Below are 27,663 nucleotides of genomic sequence, written 5' to 3'. Positions count from 1 at the left end.
TTCGCCTCCCTGCATTGTGCCTACATATGCAAATTAACCGCCATTTTGTTGTCAGTTAACTGCCATCTGAGTTGGCAGTTAATTTGCATATAGCCCTGATTAGCCAATGAAAAGGGTATCGTCGTACGCCAATTACCATTTTTCTCTTTTATTATATAGGATAAGCACAGCTAATAGTTATTGAACAAACACCTTTTTTTGTGTCCAGCACTGTCCTAAGGATTTTAACCATGAACTCGTTTACCCCTTGGTCCAATCCTATGAGACGGGATTGTTTTTATCCTCATGAACAGATGAGGACTGCTGTACACAGAGGCTACACCCGCCTGTGCAGAGGGGGTGAGTGTGGAGCTGACACTCGGGCAGCCACAGCCGGGTGAAGGGACCCAGGGCCCTGAAGGCCAACCTGAGGCATTTGTGTTTCATTTCCTGGGTAACAGCAGCGCAGCCCAAGTTTTGGAGTAAAGTGACGTAAAGACAGGCTCGTGTGGAGAATGAGGCAGAAAAGCAGGATGGGGAAGCTGCTGCGTGAAGTCCAGGCCAGGTGGTGAGCCCCAGGACCAGGACCGTGGCAAGAGCCACAGGAAGGCTGGGATTAAGGCACTTCCATGGCCAAAAACAGGGTCTGGTGGCGGAATCGAGGGAAAAATCAAGATGATTCTGAGGTTTCTCACTGTGGATAAGGTATTGAGAGACCTGCCAAGAGAGAAAAGTCCAAGAGGCACAGCAGGCTGGAAGGTGTGCCGAGGTCCCTGAGACAAGCCCCCGATGGGGTGATTCTCTCGAACTCACAGGCCTGAGCACAGAGCACAGACGTGCTCACGGCTACAATCGATTTCAGCCAGGACACAGTGCCCTCGGCAAACGTGGGGCGAGCCCGGGAAGAAAGCAGGCCTGGGCTTCCAGGAGTCCTCCCTGGGGGACGCACAGGACGTGCCTCATTCCTCCAGCAGTGAGTCGTGATGCTACTCGAAGTGTTGTCGACAAGACTGCCACGTAGCACCCTCCTCCTGGCACATTCCCAAATTCCCGAATTCTCCCACAGATTGCCTCGTTTCTACAAAAGCGGTTTAGGCCCAGTGAGCCACTCTTGTCATCTGCTCTGAGTGTGGTGGGAACCCTCTCAAAACCCAAGTCTCCAGATCCGACTAGCCAAGGGCCACGCTTGCAAACAGGACTCTCTAAGGCAGCGGTAGCCAACCGGTGGTCCGCGGGGTCCAAAAGGTTGGCGACCACTGCTCTAAGGAGAACAGTCTCACACCTGCTCTGTTGACTCTTTTCTGCACAGAAGGACAAGGACAGGGGATGTTTTGTTTTGTTTTTAAATCCTTACCTGAGTATATTTGAAAGGGAGGGAGGAGGAGAAAGAGAGAGGGAGAAAAGAGAGAAACATATCAATTGGTTGCCTCCTGCACATGCCCTGACCGGGGCCTGGGATTGAACCTGCAACCCAGGTCCATGCCCTGGAAAATGAACCCGAGACCCTTAGGTGTGTGGGCCAATACTCTAACCATTGTACCACACTGGCCAAAGAGGCAGTATTTTATATCTAACACACAAGGGCTCAAATGTTAGACAGCAGCACCGTGCGTAAGTAAAGTTCAGATGACAACGTCTAAATTGGCACTTTTCTCAGCTATGAATATAACACCCAAAACAGACAGCAAATGCCAACTACCAGGCGAGGCTAGTGGGTTTTGAGCCGCTTCTGCTCTGCCTGCTGCCCGGGAAGGCAGTGAGCTCCAGAGGGTGGCACTTGCATTTCATCATTTAGGTAAATAAACATTAGGTCTGCTGTAGATTCAAACACAATTAAAACTTTAATTAACTGAAACCCAACTAGCCCTCATCTTCTAATAAAATACACTGGCAGGCGTCGGGGGAACCGGGGATGGAGGTGATTTCCCTGGTAAGGGGGCGAGTCAGCAGCCCCTACCCGGGATTTATGCAAAACCATCCCGTCCTGTGGCCTCTCCGAGTAGATGCACATTTCCCGTCAACACAATTACAGACGGAACACGCAAGGGCAAGACACCGTGTCCTCCTACACATCGTGTATTTGCTCAGAATGTCCTAACAGAAACAGGGCAGAAAGTGGTCCCACTGATTCAGAATGCATCCTTAACCAATTCAAACACAAGGTTTGGCAGTACATTCTGTAACCGGGGTACCAGGGTTCCCAAAGTTTGTGTCACCCAGGTTCCGAAGAACCCCGCCAATGTTTCCTTCGGAATCACCCACCCATGGCTCCCCTAGGCCTCAGGGGTGCGTCTCTGACAACCTGGCATTCTTTCGCATACATCATACCTCAGTGAGTTAGCTAATCCCCTTCCGCCACGCCAGGGTCGGACTCGGGTATCAGCAGCAGCCAGACAGATCCCCCGTAGGCCTCCCTCATGGTACTCAGGGGACTAGGCAAGCTCACTCTCCTATTGGCAGAAAGCCACATCCCATCCATAAAAACCTCAGATAAGGCAGGGAGGCCACCCGTGCCAGGAAGAGGACAAGAGGACGCTAACGAAGATTTAGGGTTCTAAGAGGCACCTGGGCCAGGAGCCAAACAAAACACACCTCCAGGAAGCATCAGATGCGAACAGGACTTGAAAGCATTAGGAGACTGATGACGGCTATAACCCTGCCACCAGTGGCTGAAGGGACACCGGCTGGATTCTACTCAGCCCCAAGCAAGCCTGCAGGGTGCTGATGAAGGGTTTCACATGGAGGCAGCCTGGGCCCATGGGAAAAGGGGCCCTTCTGCTCTGGGGTCAAAATAAAGGAACTGCATTCTGAGCACACTACCCATTCATTCACTTTCTAGACTTGGGCTGGAAGGTGCACTGACTAAGGGAGGCCGTGTTTGTACGCTCTTAATAGATCAGATCAAGGGTTCAATTTTGTGTGTATAGAGAGCTTTCATGAACTCTTCTTGTTTCTTTCCATTTCTGTCTTTCCTCTTCCATTTTTTTTAAGCCCAATAAGTACAACTACAGATCAACTTATCAACCAAGGTACATGCCCTTGACCAGAATCGAACCCGGGACCCTTGAGTCTGCAGGCCAACGCTCTCTCTGTCCACTGAGCCAAACTGGCCAGGACTATTTTTATTTTTTTTAAAAGTGTTTTTACTGATTTCAGAGAAGGGAGAGATAGAAACATCAATGATGAGAGAGAATCATTGACCAGCTGCCTTCTGCACATCCCCCACTGGCAATGGAGCCCCAACAGGGAATTGAACCAGGACCTCCTGGTTCATAGGTTTATGCTCAACCACTGAGCCACACCGGCTGGGCTCAACTTAACTTTTTAAGTGTCCGAAGAGCCTCAAGACACTGATCCACCCACCACTCCCAGCTCGAAACTGGATTGTCGCTTTGAAGAAAAGTGGCACATTATTTCCTGGAAAAAAAGCAAGGAGCTTGTAGGTCCTATAATCTCATTTCAAAGCCTTTTATCTGCTCCCTACTCTTTTGGCCCCAAGACGGCAATCCTCTTTGGGTAATCTGAGGGCTGCTGGGTGCCAGGGCCGCGGTGGCCTCTGCGGTCGCTCCCCGCTCCAAGGCACTGCTCGAGGCTGGACCGGGGGCAGCCTGCCAGGGTTCAGGGCCCCATAGTGGCTCTGTTCTTACAGGGCAATGGCTAATAATTAGCAGGAAGTATTTTGTCTTTAAATCTCACAGTTTGAACAGTAAGACTTCACGGTGCCAATGAAACACTTAATTCTGCAGAAGTGAGACTTCCTTCCAACTAATTCAGGGTAGATCTACCCACGTAATTCCGTGGCCTCATGCACCCTCCAACACATAGCTCTTAAGTGCCTACTCTGTTTTGCCTGAAGGGGGAGGGAGGAGGGGAGTGAAGGAAGCAAGATAGAGACGGTTCCTGCCCTCACTAAACTCACAGTCGACTGAGGAAGAGATGGCTACGAAGTGTGAAAGCCAGGCAGACGAGGCTAGGGCTACATGAGGATTGCAGTCTTGGGGCCAAGTGAGTAGGGAGCAGGTAAAAGGCTTTGAAATGAGATTATAGGACAGGGGTGGGCAAACTTTTTGACTCGAAGGCCACAATGGGTTCTTAAACTGGACCGGAGGGCCGGAACAAAAGCATGGATGGGGTGTTTGTGTGAACTAATATAAATTCAAAGTAAACATCATTACATAAAAGGGTACAGTCTTTTTTTTTTTAAATATACTTTATTGATTTTTTACAGAAAGGAAGGGAGAGAGATAGTCAGAAACATTGATGAGAGAGAAACATCGATCAGCAGCCTCCTGCACATCCCCAACTGGGGATGTGCCCGCAACCCAGGTACATGCCCTTGACCGGAATCGAACCTGAGACCTTTCAGTCCGCAGGCCGACGCTCAATCCACTGAGCCAAACCGGTTTTGGCGGGGACAGTCTTTTTTTTCAATAGTTTTATTCATTTCAAACGGGCCGAATCCGACCCGCGGGCCGTAGTTTGCCCACGGCTGATATAGGACCTACAAGCTCCCTACTTTTACATGAGGGGTTGAGGAGCCTGGAAGGACAGAGATAAGAGGTGTGGTGCGGATGAGTCAGAAAGTGGAGGAGATTCGGGAAGGCTGAGGAGAAGGGGGCTAAGAGGCAGTCAGGAGCCATAAAAACAGGAAGCTTCTGGAAGGAATGTCAGGGACAGGAAGGAGGTGCAGAGGGATCCCTCAGGCCTCCGTGGGGAGCACCCCAGGCAAGAGGCAAGAAAGAGACCAAATGGGAGGTGACAGCAGCTATCCAGGTTAGACTCATTCATTCATTCATTCATTCGCTCACTCATTCATTCATTGGTTCAGTCAAAAACATGTATCTAGTGGTTTTATGAGCGGGGCAGTGCTCTGGACCTGGCGGAGAGAGCAGTGAACAATACAGTCCCTCCTCTCAAGGGACATACAGACAGATACATATGTAAAATGCAGGTGATAATAAGGGCTAAAGAGAAAGGGAAAGAAGGGCGATGGGAACAGACAATGACACCAGTGTGTGTGTGTGTGTGTGTGCGCACACACGCACACGATTCTCAATGGAGCAGCTGGGGAAGGCGACATCTGTGAAAAGTCCTGAAGGACAAGAGGTCCTAAAGCAATGGCAGTGACAGCCACAAGGAGCAAGTACAGCGACTATCGAGCCTGCTCCTGGCGGAGAGCAGAGGCAGGTGCTGGTGCCGAAACACGCAGACGTGTGCACACCTGGAACTGAACTGCCAGGGGTCAGACCTTGGCTCCACCGGGCACTGGCCCTGTGACCTTGGTTTGTTTGAGGGACGCACCAGAGGGCCCAGACCCTCAGTGCAGTGTCCCTTTTAGCATGCTGCCTCCCCCACCCCCCATTTCCTCACGGTGCCCTAGGCAGATCCCCGGATGTAGATCAAGAAGGTCTGCAACCCACTATAGCAACATCTGGCACAGAGACATCCTCACAGGACGTCTGTGAGCCATGCAAGACTTAAAAGAGGACAAGATGAAGAGTCTCCATGAAAATAAACAGAGTCAAACCCCAGCTCTGGCTAACTTACATCAGCAAGGACCGCTCTGCGATCGGGCCGACGAGGTCAGAGAGATCGGTGAAGGTCTGTTGTTTCAATTGGTTAGAGATTTCTCATCACAGAAGAGGAATTATGAATGCGTTCAGAGTGGTGGGAGAGATTTCTCTAATTTCACTTGCAGAGCAAATGCTATCTACCCTGTTGAAATATTTATCATTGGCCAGAGTGAGGGCATTAAGATAACCACAACCTGAGCTACCGACGTGGTTAGAAACCTCTAAAAAGAGCGTGAGTGTGTGTGTGTGTGTGTGTGTGTGTGTGTGTGTGTGTTCGTGCATGCGCACATAACCACATCTTTACCAGTTTCAGGCAAAGGAGTAGAAAAGGAAAAACAAAGCTATAATGGAAAAGGAGAGCAACCTTTGGGGGAGAAAACCTGGGAATAAAGACATGAAGAAATTTCTGGGGAGGAATAAGCAAAATAGCATTTAATCCTGAGCCCAAAGCTACCTAACTTGTTCTTTTTTATTCCTTTTGTTTGTTTTTTCTTTTCTTTTTTTACATAATTTGTTCTTTGCTGTCTTGTCCACAGGGATGCACAGAGACCCACACACGTGGTCCCTGGAAACCACAGCAGGAAGTGTGAGCAGCTGGACGCCAGAGGCCTGCGCTCCCAGGTCCATGCCGCCAGCACCCTCTCTACCCGAGATCCACGGAGAGAACGGACTGGCACGGACGCCCACCCAGCGTTTCTCAATCCCCGTGTGCACACCAACCACCTGGGAGTCTTGTTAAAAGGCAGGTCCCGAGCCAGCAGGTTGGGGTGATGTCTGGGATTCTGCACATCTCACAGGTCCCGGGGAATGTAGGCCACTACCGCCCTGGAGCCAGCCACGCTGTCCACAGCGCTAGTCGCTTACATTCAAAGGAAAAGTAAATGGAATTCAACTTCGGTTCCTCGGTCACACTGGCCACATTGCAAGCGCTCCATAGCCTCAGGCGGGGAGTGGCCCTGGCTGGACAGCACAGATAGGGAGCATGACCCACTGTCACAGACAGTCCCACTGGACAGCACTGTCCCTGGAGCTCCGGTTCCCTATTCACCCCAGCACATGTGCACGTGTGCACACACACACACCCCAACACACACACACCCCAACACACACCCACCCCAACACACACACACCAGCACACACACACACCAACACACACACACCCCAGCACACACACCAGCACACACATACACACCAGCACACACACACACCAGCACACATAAGGAGTCCTTCCTGCACTCATGCTTTAGCCGCCAACTCAGCACCACGTCAAAGATTCTTAAAAGCTTAAAGCACCGAGGAACCGAAGCCACTGGGCCCTTCCTCCCATCTTCCCCATCTCACCCAAGAGTAAGAGGCAAACCATCCTGTACGGATGAGAGTGCAGAACCCCCACAGCCATAAAAGCGACACCACTAGAGGTAAAGGGACTGTAGGTGGATACACTTACTGCAAACCTCAGCACACAGGACACCACCTGCCACTACGTCTAATTCATCCCACCCGCTCTGGACAGCAGGTGTGACTGCCCAGATTGATCCGATCAGTGCCCCAGTGTCCCAGAGCCGGTGGCAGGTGGCTCTGCGCCAGGTGTGTGACCCCCCCACTCACGCTGTCCTTGGGGGCTGCATGAACAGCACTGGCATTACCTATGCTGTGCCTCTTGGGAACCTGGCCCAGGCCCGGGCCTGCCCAGTTGATATCGTGGCCTTAGCTCTTGAGGACAGGTGTGGTATCACCTCCCAGTACGGAAAAGCAGCCGCACCCAGGCCTTATTTGTGGAGACTTAGAGACATGGTCACAGAGAGCCTTTAACCCAGGAAACACTGTAATCGGTGATAGAACGCAAAACAGGCTATTCACCTCATGGATTTTCACTCGACAGATACCCATGGAACACCTACCAGGTGCCAGGCGCTGAGTGGGCGCTGGACCTAAAGAAAGACAAAACTACAGGCCTTGCTCTCCTGGATCACACACCTCCTTTTATTGGTGCTGCCAAAGAAAGCACCTTCCCTAAGCCAGAACCCCAAGCACAGTCTATTTCTAGTTTCAACTCTCCAGATACTGATAAAAAAATGAAACAACGAGGAATGAGTAAGACAGGTGTACATTTCTAATCTCCAGAGTCGTACAGAATTGTACCTTTGCTGCCTATGCTGCTCTGAGGAGGACAAGGAGCAAATCAAACCTCCTCCTGCCTCAGCAGGATCCTCTCTCTATGCAAACACTCGCCCGTTTCACAACCCACCATCCTCCGACCGCCCAGACGTCACCAGGAGCGGTGCGCACACTCACCGACGCACTGGGCTTTAGTCAAAAGTAATGAATTCTGTGATAAAAAATTGATCTCTCTTGTTCTCATAATGTAGGCTCTGTCGAGAGAGCAAACAAACAGGGCTGTAGTAATTAATTAAAAAGAAAGGGTCTAATTAAATTTTTATGTTAGTGTACATAATGGGCAGAAATAGTAAACACTGCTTTAAGAACACAGGCTCAGAGCTATCACACCGCTAAGAGCGCCATGGCACTCGCGTAACCAGCAAGCCCTTAACGTTCCTTGGTGCACGCACACAGTTCCATCTCGTTTTCTAACTCGCAGTAAATGGCACCGAGTAGGAAGAGCAGAGAATTGTGAAATATTAAACACAATTTGGTCCGATTCTACAACTATTTATGGAGTGCTTCCCAGCGTCTGACACTGCGACCCAGCCATTCACTGCACCAGAAGTTACTGGGTACCTAACACGCAAGCACAGCCTGACCTGGGCCCCGGGGTCCTTCCAGGTGATTACATGCAATCACGGCTCCTGGGTGATTACTAAAAGCACGTGCTCACACAGGACCCACCCCACTGTCAGGCAACAGCTGCCAAGTTTCATCCAGGTGATTCCGGAAATTCATTCTAAGGCACAGGGAGAGATCACGTGGTGTTGTCCTAGAGGTGAGATTTACCTGCAAGACTACAGCTGAAATGTTAACAAACAGGCTAAGTTTCTTGCAGAGAGAGAGGGGAATGCTCTGAATATTTCTCGCCTGCTACTATATGGCATCCGTATGACCGCAGATGGCATCCCAGACTGGGCACCCCTCGCCATGGGTGTGGCCACAGCCGTATCTGAGGGTTACCAGCCCCGGAACACTGTGGTGGAGGGCACAGGATCCAGAAGGGACAGGTGTCGCAAGGTTTAAACTGGATGGCAAACTTCCCTTCAGCTTCAGGTGGAAGTTAATGGGTAACCCTGACCTAATAATGACTTTATATGATTCTGTGGATGGATGGAGAGACACTGGGAAAAGACCTGTGGAAAGAAGCCCCCTGAGGCTGATGGGCCTGTTTACAGGTGGTGACTTTCTTACGGAGATTCTGGACAAGACTCCTGGTTTACCCCTAAAACGGGAACTCGAGGTCCTCTGACCTTACCGAAGCCAGCGAAGTCTCCCTGCCAGGCACCAGTGAGCAGGGAACCCACTTAAAAACATGCAATAAGCCCATCCACTGTGGCTCACTGGTTGAATGTCGGTCACAGTTTGATTCCTGGTCAGGACACATGCCTGGTATGTGTCCCCAGCAGGGGGCATGCAGGAGGCAGTCAATCTATGATTCTCATCACTGATACTTCTATCTCTCCCTTCTCTGAAATCAATAAAATTATGTTTTTAAAAAGATGTCTAATAAATCCTGTGTACAAAGACTGGCTAGCCCTGGGGTTTCTAGCTCTACCCATATTATAACAGTCTTTGATAATTACAATATAATCTATATTAATAAAAGGGTAATATGCTAATTAGACCAGGGAGAGGCAGTTAGGGGCGATCAGGCAGGCAGGCCAGGGAGCATTTAGGGGGCAGCCAGGCTGGCAGGGGGCCAGTTAGGGTGCGGCCAGGCCGGTAGAGGGGCAGTTAAGGGGCAACCAGGCCAGCAGGGGACCAGTTAGCAGGTGACCAGGCTGGCAAGCAGGGGCGATCAGGCAGGCAGGCCAGGGAGCATTTAGGGGGCAGCCAGGCTGGCAGGGGGCCAGTTAGGGTGCGGCCAGGCCGGTAGAGGGGCAGTTAAGGGGCAACCAGGCCAGCAGGGGACCAGTTAGCAGGTGACCAGGCTGGCAAGCAGGGGCGATCAGGCAGGCAGGTAGAGTGATTAGGGGCTATCAGGGTGGCAAGCAGGCGAGCAATATGCTAATTAGACCAGGTGGATCAGACATCTTCCGGATGTCCGACTTCCTTTCGGACAGTTAGGGAGCAACCAGGCCAGCAGGGGCAGGGGGGTGGGGGGAGTTAGGGGGCGATCAGGCTGGCAGGGGACCAGTTAGCATGTGAGAGGGATGTCCGACTGCCAGTTTAGGCCCCACCCCCATGCCGCAGTCAGACATCCCCCGAGGGGTCCCAGATTGGAGAGGGTACAGGCCAGGCTGAGAGACACCACCCCCCACTCCCCCGTGCATGAATTTCATTCACCAGGCCTCTATTATTATAAAAAGACTGCAGGAGTCAGAGGGATTCAGAGATGATCTAGCCCACACACATCTTTTTACAAACCTAGGAATGAGTCCCAGGACGATGCAGTGACTTAGGCACACAGCTCATCAGGGCCAACGTCAACGTAAGAGCCCAGGCGTGCAGACTCCCAGGACAGCATGCTAATATGCCTTCCAAACAGGCCATCGCCATCTCCCAGTGCTTCGGCATGTAAGGAGAGCTTCTAAATAGGCAGGGAGGTTAAACCGCAGCACTTTGTGAAGGTGACAGAAGACAATTCTGAGAGTATAACGTATAAAGCTAGCTTTCCAACTAGAGTGTGACAGGAAGCCGGGCTTGGTCCTCTAAATGTCCCAAGTGGCCTACAGGAGGCCTGGCACACAGGGGTTCCAGCAACAGTGGAGGAACGAGGAAAGACACCTTCTGGTTAACCCAGGCCAGGGGAAGAAAATAGGTATTTTGCTTTTTAGAAACTGGAACCTGGGAATCCATGGGGAGCTCTAGAACAGGCAATCAAACCACAAGAATTCCATGGTCTCAAACCTCTGGCACCATTCCACGAGGTAAGCTCACCAGATAAACTGGCCACATCGTGGCCATCACCTCCTCCCCGCCCCCACCCCACCCTGCCCTGTGTCCATGAGTTCTTTCCCCCCCGCCCCCCATTTGTTGTACAGTGCATGAATTTCAGTTGTACAGTCCATGCGCCCCATCCTCCCCACACCGAGCTGTCAGCCTGCTCTCTGTCTATGAGTCTGTCTCCGTTTTGCTTGGTGGTTCAGTTTGTTCATTAGATTCCACACATGACTGAAATCATACGGTACTTGTCTCTCTCTGACTGGCTTATTTCACTTAGGATAAAGCTCTCCAGGTCCATCCATGTTGTCACAAAGGGTCGAATTTTCTTTTTTTTTATGGCCGAGTAGTATTCCCTTGTGTAAATGTACCACAGTTGTCTTATCCACTTATTGCCCTGTGTCCATGAGTTCTTTCCCCCCCGCCCCCCATTTGTTGTACAGTGCATGAATTTCAGTTGTACAGTCCATGCGCCCCATCCTCCCCACACCGAGCTGTCAGCCTGCTCTCTGTCTATGAGTCTGTCTCCGTTTTGCTTGGTGGTTCAGTTTGTTCATTAGATTCCACACATGACTGAAATCATACGGTACTTGTCTCTCTCTGACTGGCTTATTTCACTTAGGATAAAGCTCTCCAGGTCCATCCATGTTGTCGCAAAGGGTAAAATTTTCTTTTTTATGGCCGAGTAGTATTCCCTTGTGTAAATGTACCACAGTTGTCTTATCCACTTATGTACTGACAGATAATAAAGATGAAGAAGAGATCTCATCTTCCACTTATTTTATTTTTAAAATCTATTTGTATTGATTTCAGAGAGAGGAAGGGAGAGGGAATGGAGCCTGCAACCTGGACAGGTGCCCTGGCCTCCTGGTTCATACGTTGATGCTCAACCACTGAGCCACACTGGCTGGGCCCATCCTCCATTTAGATGTGGATGAGAAAGATACAAGGAGAGGAATTAAAGAACTTGCTCCCATCATTCTGCCATGTGACTGGCATCGACAGTGCGCAGGTGCTGCTGATGCAGGCTTCAAACGTTCAGCTTGCTGGCTCCTGTTCTCTCAAGAACCACACAGAACCCCAACGTGGCATCTGGGAGAAGCAGCAGGGCGGAAGAAAGGAAGAGGCCCCAGACCTTCACCATAACGCAGACCTCCAGCAGACACACTGCGCCCAAATCCTACCCCAACACCCATCACAGAACCAGCCTATTACATTTGTAACAAAGTCATCGGCCACCAGCGCTCGGGCATTCATCTTTCCCAGCTGATGACACTTTACACACACTTTAAAGATTTGAGTTTGTGTTAATAAAGCAGGACTCAACTCAAACCAACTAAAAGTAAAACCCAAGCCTCTTCCCATTATTTCCAGAATAACAATGGACAAAGTCCTCAATGCCTAAAATTCAGAACACAGCAGAAGGTATTTGGAGCTCGCCCATTGTTCTCAGCCAGGGGTGATTTTGCCCCTTCATGAAACACCTGACAACATCTGGAGACATTTTTGGTCATCACTGGTTTGGGGGTGCTGTTGGCATGTGGTGGGTACAGGCCAGGGATGTTGCTAAGCATCTTACAAGACAGTCCCCCTCCTCTTCTCCCCCCACCCCGCCCCCAACATTGAAGAATTATCTGGTCTCAAATGTCAACAGTGGCTGAAAAAATTCACAAGGTTACACTAAAAATGTTGAGGTCCATGTTATGAGACATTGCCCCAGTTCAGGAAGATTCTACCAGCTAACCTACCTCCCCTCATTCACGGCAAATTTCAATGTAACCTAAAAATAAACTATTTCTGAAGCACTCCCTTAGCTCCCAGTATAAACCCAGTTAAATGTCTTTCCTGGTTGAGCTAGTGGCATTTTCTCCTAGTTTCCTGTCTTGCCAACTTGGAGCCCACAGAGATGCCAACAGGGAAGCTGCAGGCACAGACCTGCTGGGTGTCGGTATTTGTGGAGAGATGGGAAGCAAAAGGGTGCCCACCTGCCAGCGAGAAACCTCCAGTCCTCAAACAGGGCCCTTGGGCCACTCCCATCGGCTGCAACTTTTATGGGCAGAAACTGCCTTGTGCTGGGAGTTTAAAAAACCTCCATCAGCTCCAAACAACCCCCATTTTCTGCCACCCAGCCACCCCTGCCCTCATTTCTGGTCACCAGATTCCTGACTCTCAGACCCAAACATGTGAAGCCAGGGCAGAGAATGGAGACAGAGGGAGCCACGCTAACCACCTTGTGGGTGGTAGCATTTCACTTAAATTGCTATTTACATCCAGCCGGCTGCCTGGCGAAGAAAGAGGGAGAGTCGAGCGAGAAAAGGCTATTTGTCTTCAGGTCAGGGCTAAGGACCAACTGATGAAAGGGCGAAACCAAGAGAAAAACCATGAAATATGTTTCTGCTTGGCCTTTCAAAAAAGCAAGTTGTTAGTTTATCCAAATGCTGCAAATGTTGGAAAATGGGAGCTATTAGCACAGAAAAGGTCATATGCTGAGTGTGACTCGCGGCGGTAAAACGCATCACCTGTGGCAATGCCAGCAGTCGGCGCCTGCCAGGGAGTCTGGAATTAAGGCCACACCATGGCCACGCTCTGCTCCAAGGATCCCTAACAGCAATGTTAGCCTCCGAATTCTCAGTGCCTGGGCCCAGCCCACACAGGGGTAGGTCTGAAGAAATGAATGATGGTAGAATGTAAAACAAGGTCTAAAAGAAATAAAAACTGTGTTCCATGATAAAAGCAGCCAGTACTGGTTACAATTCAAAAATCAAGTGCTTTTCCTCGAGACAACCATCGTACTCCTGTATACAGTAGACGTGCTTTATACGTATTTCCCATTTGTCACACAACATTAAGAAGATGTGTACTCAAGGGTAGTGATTTTTAGAGAGAGTGAAAGGGAAGAAGGGAGGGAGAGAGAGAGGAAAAAAAGGAGAGAGAGGGGGAGAGTCAGAGAGAGAAAGAAATATCAATGTTAGAGAGACACATTGACTGGTTGCCTAGACCAGGGCTGGAAATGGAGCCTGCAACTGAAGTATGTGCCCTTGACCAGAATTGAACCTGGGACCCTTCAGTCCACAGGCTGACACTCTATCCACTGAGCTAAACTGGTTAGGGCTTGGCCATTTTTTAAAGTACACAGTTCAGTGGCATTGAGTGCATTCATATGTTGAACAACCCATCACCACTATCTATTTCCAGAACTTTTTCATCACTCCAAACAGAAACTCTGTACCCATTAAATAAACATGAACTTCCAGTTCTCCTCTCTTCTCAGCCCCTGGTAACCTTTAGCCTACTTTCTTTCACTATGGGTTTGTCTAGTCAAGGAACCTCATCTTAGGTGGACTCATAGAATACCTGTCCCTTTTGGATCTGGCTTATGTCACTTGGCATAATGTCTTCAAGGCTTATTCACATTGCAACCTGTATCAGAATTTATTACTCCACTAGATACACACACACACACACACACACATTTAAATAACTACATATGAAGAAAACAATGTGTTATAAATAAATAGAAAAGAAACACTGTTGCTTTTATTAAAAATTATTTCTATTCTTCTGCGGCTGGATTTTTTAAAAATTAAGTGATAAAATACACATAACCTAAATTTGCCATTTTGGCCTTTTGATGATGATGTTAATCCTCACCAGGGGTACTGGATTGCAAGAGGGCACAGGCCAGGGAAGGCACGATCAGGGCCAGGGAGGGACACAGGAGGTTGGCCAGCTAGGGAGGGACCAAAGGAGGGCTCCAGGGCATGTTCAGCCTGTCTAGCACAGTCCTGATCAGCCAGAACCCAGCAGCAAGCTAACCTACCGGTCAGAGTGTCTGCCCCCTGGTGGTCAGTGCACATCATAGCAAGCAGTTGACCAGCTTTAGCATATCATTAGCATACTAGAAGCCCGCTGCACAAAGATTCGAGCAATAGGCCTTCCTTCCCCTGGCTGCCGGCACCAGTTTTCCTCCGGCACCAGGGACCCAGGCCTTTGGTCCGGCTGCAGCACAGAAGCCAAGCCTCTTCAGCCTTCAGTCTTCACTCTGTGCCTGTGTATGCAAATTAACCATAGTCTTTGTTGGGTTAATTTGCATACTCATCTTGATTGGCTGGTGGGCGTAGTGGAGTGACACCAATTTGCATGTTTCTCTTTTATTAGTGTAGATTACATTTTCATGGGTTGAATGGATGGCCGGACACTTAGCATATTAGGCTTTTATTATATAGAATTGCACACATAAACCAGATTGTGTTTATCCAATCATTGGTTTATTCATTGATTTTGTTTATCCATTCACTGTTTCCACCGGTGCTGCTTTTTAACTACTAGGAAGGTTTATGAATTGGGCGGAGCAATTGCAGAGGTGAAAAACAGTGTAGACTCAGATTCTAAAACTAACTCCCTATGTGATCCTGCGAACCATTTCAGTGTCCTTACTTATAAAACTGAGGGATGGAATTAGACAGACCAGAGTACTCTAACATTTGGGGGGGCCATCATCTATAGTAATAAATAGATTTTTCATTAGGACAGAGTTCATACAAGAGAAAAAAAATGGCTGCAACCCCTAAGTTGATTTTACATTCCATTAGTGAGTGCAACTGAAGCTTTGAAATACCCTTATTTTAGATTACTTTCTCCCAAATTGGTCTTACTTTGAATACGTTAAGTGCCCCCCCCCGCATCACCCCCCGAAAAAAGGTGTCTTTCATAAAATGTGGAAAACATCTGAATTAGCTCACTACAAAGAAGTTAATGAGCTGCATATTCCAAAAGTTACTGACCATGGAAAACTTCACGCATACTCACAAGCAATCTTAACATCTCTGGAAACTGCTCACTGTAGCACCCATTTGGGGAACACTACACAGGGCGACTGTAGGCTCTTTTCGGCTCCAACATTCTATGCTACAGAGAGGAGCAAATACCCCCGCCACCCCCACCACAATGGCTGTGGCTCAACTGAGGCAGTGATTTAAACACTCTATCTGACTATATCTATGATAAATACATATATATGTTTAAAACTAATAAAAATTTAGAAGAAAAACAAGAGACTCTATTTTTAAGAACTGTTAAGTTCACAGCAACTTGAATGGGAAGTATCCCCAATAGACACAGCCTCTTCCCCCATCAACATCCTTTATAATTGTTAAAAGCTCCTCAAAGTGATTCTGATACCCCACTCATTGTCCCCTTAATGCTGATCTAGAGACTGTTAAAAGCAAATTTTCCAAGACTAATTGCAAAATAGTTCAATGGTCCAGCATATCAATTTCAGTTGATTCTCTCTAAGTTAGTAATCATTCCTACACCTTTTTAGATGACAGCAAACAGCCTCACGAGTTGCATTTTGCCACCCAAGTAGTCTATCCAAACAGGCACATACAGGCACATACACACCGTTCCCTCTGACCTAAGTGTCACCAGAGCAAATATGCAATGTCAGAGCACCATTTTGATAGTGATTAAGAGCTGAATTTATACACTCAGGTCAACCAGAATTAGGCATTTTCTGGACTCTTCACAGCTTATTCCTCAACAAACACTTGTGTCTTTAATCCATTTTGTGACTTCAATGACAAATAAAGGATGCTAATTACATTTATTCATTTCTAAGTCACAAATACTTACTGAGTGTGTACATGTTGGAGGTTTCAGCCCATGATTAGAAGGGTTTTTTTTTTAAAGAATGTAAACAAAATATGTTACTTTAACAATGACCACAAAGCACATTCAAGCTTCAAAAGTTGGTAAAGCTCTTGTCAGTTTTCCCTGAAGACATATTAACAAATAAATAAAAACTACACATAGAAATGATTAGAAAGTATGTTGAAATATGACCACAGATTCCCAAGAATGACAGAGTGTTCAAGCAGGCCGAGAAAAAACACCACCACCAACAAAACCACCAAAATCCTAATTAACTTTAAGAGTGAAATTCATGGACAAGGCAAGCTCTTTAATACTACAAACTTTGAATTTGTTTTTCTTATTAAACAGTCAGTATAAATAATCTCCAAAATCATAAAACTCAAGTTGAAAATTTGAGAAAATATATGATTCTCCCCACTCCATATTTACTTTTCTATTTTGTCTAAAATAGAAGTGGGCCTTCTTTGTGCATACATGTGTACACACACACACACACACACACACACACACACACACACACGGTGTGCTCCGCAGTCATTCCCCTCACAGTGCCTTCCTCTATCCACACAAGTCAGACCCTCAGCTCCCTCTGCACCGCGCCCCACCAGGTCCCAAGCCCGCCCTCCAATTGTCTTGGTTCCCTCTGCTCCATCCTGTTTCATCTCCACCGGCTTGTCTATTGTGGAGCCCTCCTAAATGGTCTCACCTCCATTAGTCCCATCCTCATGACGCTACAAAACCTGCCTTTTAAAAAGTGATGTGCCATTCTTCCTTTTCCACGCTCACCTCTTCAGCTATTAGATACCTGAGAATAAATATTTCCATAGAAGACAGTGGCCACAAGGTGCCAAATTACGGTGGGAAGAGCTCAGTTTCTGGAGTCAGAATAGTGAGACCATCTGGCTCAGGTCCCAGCTTAGCCATTTTCGAACCACGTGACCTGCCATTGCAGGCACGTGACGACCTCTCTTAGCCTCAGTTCTCTCAGATGTAAAACAGCGCTAAAATCAGTCCCATCAGACTCCTATAAGTATTAAATCGCTGCCTATACAATGTCTGTTAAACCAAGCCTCGCACAAAGTAGGTGTTCAATAAATGCTTGCCTTTCTGCCTCCACCCCACAGCCAGCATGGTTTGGGGTCCAAAGCAGGGGAAACTAAATTTAAAATTCTTTACAATCCTATAGTGCCAAAGAGCTTACACTCGTAGTTTATTTCTTAGAAGTCTAGAATATTGGGTAAAAATGGATTTTTGTTTGACTCTGCATCAAAGAGTTATTTCACAGAAATACCAGTTGGTTTTCCTGTAACCATGACTTCAAAATCCCGATGACAGAATATGCCACACCTAAGAGGTGAGGGGAGGAGGAGGTGGTGTCAGAAAGAGGGAACTTCAAAGGGCTTTAATCAGAATAAAATTCCACGGGAGTCACCCTATGTCCAATCCTTCCTTTCTCAACACAGCCCCTTACAGAGCTGGGAGGAGGAGCCGCGGAGCTAGGGGTCCTCGGCTGGCTGGCCTTGGCATTACCGCCAGAATACTTGCTGCAGAGCCCGGGCCTGGGCACCCCCTGCTTGTGAGCTCTGCACACAGATTTTTAACGTACAAAGCATCGAGAACTTCTTCTTTTAGCAGGTAGGGAAGGGTAACATTGGGTGACTTCCTTCTTCAGGGATGAAAGTGAGACGGTGGGATTTGGAACAGGGAGAGAGAGAAAGCAGCAAGCTGTAGAGCAGGGAGGAGATGGGCTTTGTTCTCCTCAAAGGAAAGAATGGGGGGGCGGGGGGCTAATGAGTGACTGCCAAGAGATTTAAACACGGATTATGTATCTGCCGGAGAAGCAGCACAATCGGCTGTGTGGCCAGCCCGCGGTGAGAACTTTTCCCATTACCATCAGGGCAGGGAGAGCGGGCCTTCCCTTCAAGTGCCCCGCGGTGCAGGGAGTGTACAGAGGAGGCTTCTTTTCAAAGGAAGAGCAGGGAGACAAAGAGGAGCGGTCGGGCCAGCACCACCTTAAGCACATTAGCATCTCCTATGGCAGCTGCAACATGTTTAGTCCTCTGACAGTATCTGGTGCCTTGGAATCAACAGCCTGGAATTTATAACTTTTCCATCCAGAGGAGTGTGATGGGTCTCTGGGGCTTCAGGGATGACCCGGTCCAAATGTGTGGTGCCCAGAGGTACCGCAGGGCCTTGGCAGGCAGAGGGGGAAGGAGCCGCAAGGCCAGAAGCACCAACACTGCAAAAACACTCAGGTACCTTCAGAGAGGAGCGCGTCTCCCTCCCCTCCCCCGCCCCTTGACTTGGGACAGTGAAGGGAGGAGGGTATTATAGCCAATTACTCTGGCTTTCCTGAGCAAGTAGAAGGAAAAGTTTTTGCACCATTTTCATAACCTGTGCTCTAAGAGGAATCATTGATAAATATCACCTGTACGCAGGTTCTGTTTAATCAGAATCATTGATAAATATCACCTGTATGCAGGTTCTGTTTAAAGCAGCAGTCACCAACTTTTTGGGCCTCACAGACAACCGGTTGGGGACTGCTGGTTTAAAACACAGGGGCCGAGACCTCAGTCCTGGCTTTCACCGATCTTAAATCTCATAGAAACTACACAATATAAAGTATAAAAAGATACCTTATAATGCAAACCCATATACACAAAGGTCAACCAAGTCCCTCGGAGACAGTACAGGATAGAGCCCCTGTGCGACTGCAGGTCCACAGAAGGGCAGGACCTGACGGACAAGGAGGCTGGGGAGAGCTGGGGAAGCCAGGGCCACACTCTGAGAGCTTGGAGCTTCAGATCTTGTTTATTTTTCTGCACCCTTACCCCTTCCTCCTGAGGACTTCACAGCTGCTGTACGAACGTACCCATCTGCCCAGCTGGGTCCATGCCACAGAGAGTGCAGGTGGACATAAGGCTGGACGGGGACTGGGGGCCTGAGGAACTCACCACAGGGCCAGAACACCCACCTCCAGGGGGCGCCTGTGCAGGAAAGTTTAAAGGGGGAAGGGCGGTAACTCTTTGTGCCTCCATTTCTCTATAAGCAAAAAAGGGGTGTGCTCATTTTTAACTCAGAAGAATCCTGAGAAACTCTGCTCTCCTTACTGTTTTAAAATAAATTATTTCACTCAGAAGCCCCAGTTGCAGAGGAAAGGGGGAGAGAAGAGAAGGAGGTAGTGGGAGAGGAGAGGAGGAGGAGGAGGAGGAGGAGGAGGGGGAAAGGGAAAAGGAAGGGGATAGAGAAAGCTATAAAAGTTCTTTCTTCAGTCTTTTCCTCTGAATGTGTGGGGTTTTTTTTTCCGTTCACTTTTATTTCTGTCAAACCAGATGGGGAGTGTGTGTGTGTGTGTGTGTGTGTGTGTGTGTGTGTGTTGGGTGAGGGGTACTAAGTCTCTTAGAGATATGGGTGGATTAAGCAAGCTGGTGAACAAACTTTGACCGAAACTTTCCATTTAAAAGTAGATAAACACACAGTGAACATGTCTCAACTTGGACTCTATTGTGATTAAGCAACTCAAACTAAAAAAAATAAAGATTAAAAAAATGTGTCTCGATGGCTTATGGATGTTCTCCCCAGATGACTTAAGAATCAGAAGTTCGCAATTAATGTGGAATTTGAAGATCCTCTCACATGCTTTCTGCAAGTTTCACGTATACGGCAGGATCTCAAAGATGGTTTAAACAAATAATGCGACACCGACCTCATGGAAAAATAACAAAAGGTTAAGAATGTGATCAAAGACTCTGGCCAGAAACACGTGATCCCACAGAGCAAGGACACCAGTTTGGCTCTCCCATGGAGATTTACACAAAGGAGGGGGTGTTGCTCTCCCTAATTCAGTGGGTAAACAATAGGGGGAAGGTCTATGGTTTGATGGACAGCTTTTGGAAATGATCTTCTGCTTGGCAAACCACTGCAGTGATAATTTTACTCACTCGGAGGAAATGCAAAGAAGTGTCACTAAAACAAGGGAGGTAATTACAGGGCATGAATCAAAAAGCTGGATGACACAGAGCGGAGAGTAACTACCATCTCGGTCTTGAAATCCGGAGTTAGCAATTTCAAGAGAAGAACCTGACCTTTCATTTCTGAGTAACGGAGCCATGCATATTTCCCTTAATGTTTGTCTCCAGCCTACACAGTGTGTGCTGAGAGAATGACAAACACCGTGTGCGGAGAAATATCTCATCATTCTACTGTCCCTGCAACTCAACAGACTTAAAACACTCAAGAGTTCGGAAGGCATTGACTTGAAATTCTCCCTGCAAAAAATGAAATCTCTTTGAAGGATCTTGGCAGCTGGTTGTCCAGCTTTGACCGGCATCCCCATGGGTACCCAGCTCCTGTTAGGTGCCTGGCACAGTTCTTGATGCTGTTCTCTTAGATCTTTCTTGAAGACCCAACCTTTCGCCCGGCCGGTGTGGCTCAGTGGTTGAGCATCGACCCATGAACCAAGAGGTCAAGGGTTCGATTCCTGGTCAGGGCTCCATCACAAGTAGGGGGCCTGAAGGAGGCAGCTGATGGATGTTTCTCTCTCATCAATGTTCCTATTTCTCTATCCTTCTCCCTTCCTCTCTCTGTAAAATCAATTTTTAAAAACTTAAAAAAAAAGACCCTATCTTTCTTTCAATAATGTCTACCCATTAGACCCAAACCACCCCCTAGCTGATGGCACCAACCCCCTAGCCCGCTGACCGCTTCCTTCATTATCTCAAACTGCTCCTCCCATCTGGACAGCAGCTTCCTGGTGAGGTCTGATCCTCACTGAAGTGTGAACTACTGGCCATCATATCAGCTTGTTCAAATACATATCATTTATTAATATTACCTAAGACTGCCTTTTAACCAATCGTATTCACTGCTGAGGAAACTAATCCTTCCCCTATTCTATTTCCCTCAAATCTTTTATGAAGGATGGATTCCACTGTCCAATCTTATTATATTACACCTCGATTTCTTACACCCCTCTCCCCAAGCTATAAATCCAGACCCATTTAGTGTAATGAGAAGCTTACACACAGCAGTGACAGGTTTTTATGTTCTGTTGAGATGAAAAATTTGCCTCTTTTACACCAAAACAACAAACTGCAAAACAACACACTGCCCGGCTGTGTTCACACTGCACATCGTTGATTTCATGCATTTTTGACAGTTCTTCCACATTTCTAACATGGAGATCAATCCCCCTCCCACCTCTTACCCCCCACCTCTGGGAAGAATGCACGTCAGCCCCACCTAGCAGACATTTCCTGCCTCTAACAATATCTAAGAGGCTCGGATCAGGAATCTGCCTGGTCCTTTGCTGGCTATTTGGAGAACCAACTAAACAGGAAACAAACTGGCAAAGACCCCAGACTCCTGATCCTGGTCAACACTTAACTTTCTAACCAGGAAAATCAGGGACACAGAACCTCTCTGTTATCCATCATCTCGGTAGCCAGCAACAGAAACTCACAGTAGTAAATCTGAAGAGAACCTAACATTTTTGCTATTAGAGTACAAACCAGGAGCCCCTAGAATCCAGAGGATGAGGTCACTGCATGTGGCTCTCTCAGCCATGAGTTTTACCCAGCGCCTGAGCAAAATAGAGAAAATCAGCCCAGCTGTTTACACATTCAACTTCCAAAGTGAGTATGAAAACAGAATGAACTTGGATGACTGGGCACAATATTCCTATGATATGCCTACTACTAAGTGCTCAAAGATAGCAGGGACAGTTTTCCATTTAAATAAAATAGGATTAAATGAGAATGAAATATACAATGGACAGCACATTGAAGGCCAAACACTGAGATCAAAACTACTCTGAAACCAAATCAGAAAATATAATGGAAGTCAACAGATAATCTATAAATAATAATAAAAAAAGGTAATATGCTAATTAGACCGATGTCATTCCGGAAGTCCTTCCTGATAAAGCTGGGGCAGAAGGGAAGCCAGCCTGGGTCCCGGGTGCCTCTGGGCGGCCCGGGGAAGCCAGCCGAGTCCTGGGTGCTGGAGGGAAGCCGGTGCCAGCAGCTAGGGGAAGAAAGGCCTACTCTTGCACAAATTTTCTTACATAATTTAAAATGCAAATAAAATTATAGCCAACAAATGGGTTTTTAAAGCTCACACTATAAATGAGCATGGTTTGTTATATGAGTGACACCTCTCTAACAATTTTAAGCCTTTTCTATTGTCTGTCTCCTCCAATTTTTTAACAAAATTAAATTTATATTTCCAAGTACTTATTAGAAAATCTTGGTATTCAATCCCACATCCATTTTACCACATTAATTTAGCGCTTCCCTCTCCATATTGAGCGTAAAGTAGCTTCATATGTTTTTTTAAAAGTTAACATTCTTTTTTTAAAAATATATTTTATTGATTTTTTACAGAGAGGAAGGGAGAGGGATAGAGAGTTAGAAACATCCATCAGCTGCCTCCTGCACACCCCCTACTAGAGATGTGCCCGCAACCAAGGTACATGCCCTTGACTGGAACCAAACCCAGGACCTTTCAGTTGCAGGCTGACGCTCTATCCACTGAGCAAAACCAGTTAGGGCAAAAAGTTAACATTCTTTAAAAAAAATGATTCGAAGCAAAATTATTCTAGCAGCTTAAGCATACTCATTCAAAATATGTAATACCTCACCATTTTAATTAATTAATTAATTAATTTTAAATACCAGAGGATATGTTTTATTGATTTTTGAGAAAGAGGAAGGGAAAGCGAAACATTGATCGGTTGCCTCCCATACCTTCCCTGACAGAGGATAGAGCCCCTCAACCTAGGTATGTGCTCTGACTGGGAATCGAACCTGCAACTTTTTGGTGTACAGGATGACACTCCAACCACTGAGCGTCCTGCCAGGGCTGCCTCACCCTTTTTAATTAAACTTACACAAGTAAGTGTATTGAACATGAGACTCATTTAAAAAACTATTTATAGTTTCCATCACATCTGTTGCTTACAAGTAAATATATTAGTAAGTGGTGTAATAATGATGCAACTGGCCTAAATCCTCACAGCCCTTTATGCTTCACTGAATGAAAACTTGCAATGACACAACAATCTAACAAACTCCTTCAACGCACGTGAACACCGACTTTCTTGTGGCGCTGCAGTTTTTCTGGCAACTATTAAATGCACGCCACTTTGAATAACTGAAATGACAGATGTCTTAAAGGTAAAAAAAAAATTACTGGATGTTACCCAAGCAACGGATTACTTGCTGTGTGCAAATTCAGCATTTTAGTGGGGGGATTAACAAGCTTAACATTCTGAGGACTTTCTAATCGTCTAATTGTCTAAAAGGATGAGCTCCCCACACATCTCACCTTCCCTACCCCCTCCCATTCCCTGCCCCCCATCGCCATTATCAGTTCACTCCTTGGGCCAAAGCTTAGTTACCTGCTGAGGAATCTGAAGATGTCATTAATTCAACTGTATACTGACCACTCTACAATTTCTACCTTCTTAGTGGTATTACTCTGCTACACAGGCACTGAAAGAGTTTTAAAGAATAAACTCACAGCACATGAACGGAAAGGCAAGCAGGATAAACTATAATCTTTTGCTGAGTCAGCACTAAAATCAGCCCTTTTCACAAAGACCCTCAACATCTGAAAGGCTAAATCTTTGGAGAGGTGGTATTTACTTACTTCTTTCTTTATTTTTGTGGCCCATTAAATTGCTCAGAAGAAGCAAAGAGAGGCATAAAGAGCTAAATGATAAGTGTAAATGTCCAAAATTTCTTTACCAAAGAATAAATAAATAGAAGTGAGAGCAACAGAAACTTTCTTGAAATGTTTTGATTCGGCAAACCTTGAAGTCATCCAAGAAATCAATTTTTAGATCTAGATGATCAAATAACAGTCTTACGGATTTCTCTAACTTCTTACATGTTAGGCCACTATACTTTACACAAACTATAAAATCGTCTGTCATTATTAGGGGGAAGATATTGAAACAACAAATGGAAGGTTCAATGGGGTGAGGGGGGAGTCTCCTCAATCAGGGCTTATGGTCATCTAGAGCCCAATCGTGGCCGACCCATCACACAGACCCACAGACCAGGGGCTTCTGAGATGCTGAGCTGTCTCCCAAATTAGATGGATTTCATTAAATTTCCCTTCTCTGAAAACTGACCATCCAGGAAACTACAAACCATGCTGTTTGATTAATTTGTAAAACCTGTTACCACCTGTGCTGAGAGATGATTAAAGTGCTTTTTCAATAAACTGATTTTGGATCGGTGCCTACACCAGTGAAGGTATCACATATGATGCACATACATATGTGCCTTTTTAAAGCAATCTGTTGTCATGAAGATTGGTATGGGATATCTGCTATTTACAGGGCGTTGATCTAATACTGTGAAGGTTAAGCTCTAACTCCTGGAATGGAGGAGTGCCTACCTAACTCATCTGAATTTTTCTGTAGGGGAAATTTGTCTCTACAGCCCATCAGTCAGTCATTTGTTTATAGTAGTGTGGACGCAGAGGTATTTATTTCATACTAGTGGCCCGGTGCATGGATTCATGCACATTAAAAGGAAATTAATTAGAAGAAATATTTTTAAATTGCCAGTGCATGTCGGACATACAACCGGTTACTTAGCCTATTATATATATAGACTAGAGGGTCAGTGCACGAAATTCATGCATGGGTAGGGTCCCTAAGGCCTGGCTGGCAATCAGGGCCAATTGGGGCCTATCTTTGTTCTGCGCCACCTCCTGTGATCAGCGCACGTCATAGAGAGTGATCGAACTCCCAGTCTCCGGTCAGACTCCCGAGTGGACACTTTGCATATTAGCCTTTTATTATATAGGAGGGTTTGGGGTTACAACCCAATGCTATGTTATTTGTTTTCTTGTCCCAATTTTGGCCATTGGGAGCAATTTCAGGTTGGCTCTGGCATCCCTCCAACATGCCCCATCCTTTTGTTTTTGAACATTTCATTACTTTCTTCTCCTCCATGTTTTTTATCAGCAAAAAATGCCTTACTTTAAAAAAGGGCTTTTATGGGTTGAATTGTGTCCATCTCCCCCAATTCATGTTCAAGTTCTGGCCACCAGCACCTGAGAATATGACCTGATTTGAAATGGAGTCACTGGAGATGTAATTACTAAAATGAGGTCATACTGGGGTAGAGGTGGGCCCCTCGTTCAGTACGAACAGTGTCCTTACAAAAGGTGGGAATTTGGGCACCACGTGAATATCCGGGCGATGCTTCTTCGGGCCAACGAATGTCAAAAAATGCCAGCAAAACAGCAGATGTGCCCTCAGAAGGAGTCAACCTTGCTGACACCTTGATCTTGACCTTCTAGCCTCCAGAAGGGAAAGAAAATGAATGCCTGTTGTTACTCAGCTGTTGCTTTGCCATGGCAGCCTTTGCAACCGAATAAGGAGCTAATGTCATTGAACTCAGCATTCCCATGAAAAACAATGCATAAATGTGGTATCAAAAGCAGCATGAACGTCCTAACAACCATCTAAGAGTACACCGGCAATGAGAGCACGCACTTCGGACATGAACAGAGCGTGGGGGGCAGCGTTTTCAGATCCCTCCTTTCCCCTGCAGAATGGTCGGCCACCTGCAGCTCGGCTCAGAGCGCTCCCTGCCAAGCACACCTGCGAGTACAGGCAATAACCACCCATCTAGCGTAATCACCATCTTCAGCATGCTAAGTACCAGCTCGGTGAAAGCTGAGCATTTCCCAGGTGCCCCGCACAGCAAGCCTGCACGGAGCTGACACAGGAGACCCCGCCATGTCATGTCAGGTTGGCATTTCTGGTCGCTGTTTAATGACTCACTCTGCCCCATTTCCATCTTCCCTAAGTCACGTCAACAAGTGGCCAGAGGCTTAGAACGCAGCTGAATACCACCTCACTAGAAGTCATACAAACATCGTACAGTCATCCAGTATTTAGTGCCCTAAGCTCCCCCACGAACGGCTTCCAGTCCTCAGGAAAGAGAAGTGACTTGCTCTTACAGAGGTAAGACATGGAAGAGGCCGGTTAGAATCTGATCTGTCACCTCACACCACATCCAGTGACCTTCATGGAGGTGAAATCCAAGCACCGGGGTGGGTAAATATGGGAACTTTTTTCTTTCTTCAGTCAACTGGGGGACAAGGCGCTGGCGGTGACAGTACAGAATCTGGAGTCATTGTTTGGGAATCATTTTCATTAACAAAGCTCTGGTTCGTCTGCATTTTTATGCCTACGTTAAAAATCTAATGAAGTCATTAGGCTCGGGCCAGCTCGGGAAGCCTCGCCTGAGCGTGCATCCCTCCTGCAACCCCCAGAGCTCTGCTATAATCCTTCAAATTATTAAATAATTACCATGTTTCCCTTGGGTCACGCTTGGCAACAAAACACTGGTCCTAAATGAACCAACGATATGACCCAGTGAATAACACTTAATGGTCTTAACTTCCCCCAGCAGCCGAAGGATATGAAATACTTCTGAGGTCCAAGGTGGGGAATAGAGGAAGGAGTATTCTGTGAGGTCTGGAGGGTAGGGAGAGTAGAATGACAAAGGAACAAGAGAATCTGGGAAATATTCCAATACCTGGTGTCATCTCCTCCCCCACCAACCCTGTATGTCGGCGATTCTCCACTCTCATCCTAGTTCCCTTCCAGATTTCAGGAGTGGCTACAGCCACCAGAAGAGAACCAGGCATATGGCTCTGTCCTTCTGGACGTTTCTACAACGTTGGCTGGGTTGCTCTGGAAAATCCCATTCTATCTCCGACAGCTCTGTGACCTCAAGTTGTCATTTCCAATCAAGTATGCTTCCACTGATTTTTATGAACATAGACAGAAGCTGCTACAACCGTTTCTTCCCCTCCCAAATCTTTCAAACCTACTGTAGTTGCTATGTTAGGTTATTTGTTTCTAAGGCAACAGCGTATATCTAAGTACTAATGGCCTGTCCTTTTGCCAGGCAACAAACAGCCTTGTGATGCAACTGCACCTGTCTCGGCTACGCGTTACTATGGAGACGCTCTGGTTGCTATGGATACCATCACGCTAATCGCCTAGCAAAAGCAGACATACAGCAGTCTTCTCAGAGAGCCCAGCTGTTCCTCCCCGTCTCTTGCTGAAGACTGATTGTCTACCCCTGTGATGGAATGCTCTCAACTGAGATGCGCAGGAACTTCATTAACGCCGTTTCCGAGCATCCCCCTGCTCCATTCTGCAGAGCACAAGGCGAGAGGAAGGATCTGCAGAGCCGTGGACCACAAAACTGCTGAAATCTATGAAGTCACGCCACTTCTCATTGACATAAACCCGCAGTCCAAGGGTAATTTCTCTTCGCTGGATGGTCACAACAGAAACATCACTAGACATTAAAAATTACTCTTTTACCCTAGCTCAGTGGTCGGCGCACTACGGCTCCCGCCACACACC

General features: G+C 47.1%; 1 protein-coding gene across 8 annotated transcripts in view; it reads right to left on the bottom strand.

Annotated features, from left to right (window-relative positions):
- The window catches only part of FOXN3 (forkhead box N3), a 289,030-nt gene that overhangs the window by 143,695 nt on the left and 117,672 nt on the right, over positions 1-27,663 (bottom strand). The window lies entirely within an intron of this gene.

The sequence above is a fragment of the Myotis davidii genome, unplaced genomic scaffold (assembly GCF_000327345.1).
Source record: "Myotis davidii unplaced genomic scaffold, ASM32734v1 scaffold732, whole genome shotgun sequence".
NCBI classification, from domain to species: domain Eukaryota; kingdom Metazoa; phylum Chordata; class Mammalia; order Chiroptera; family Vespertilionidae; genus Myotis; species Myotis davidii.
This window is presented reverse-complemented; position numbering and strand designations above follow the sequence as displayed.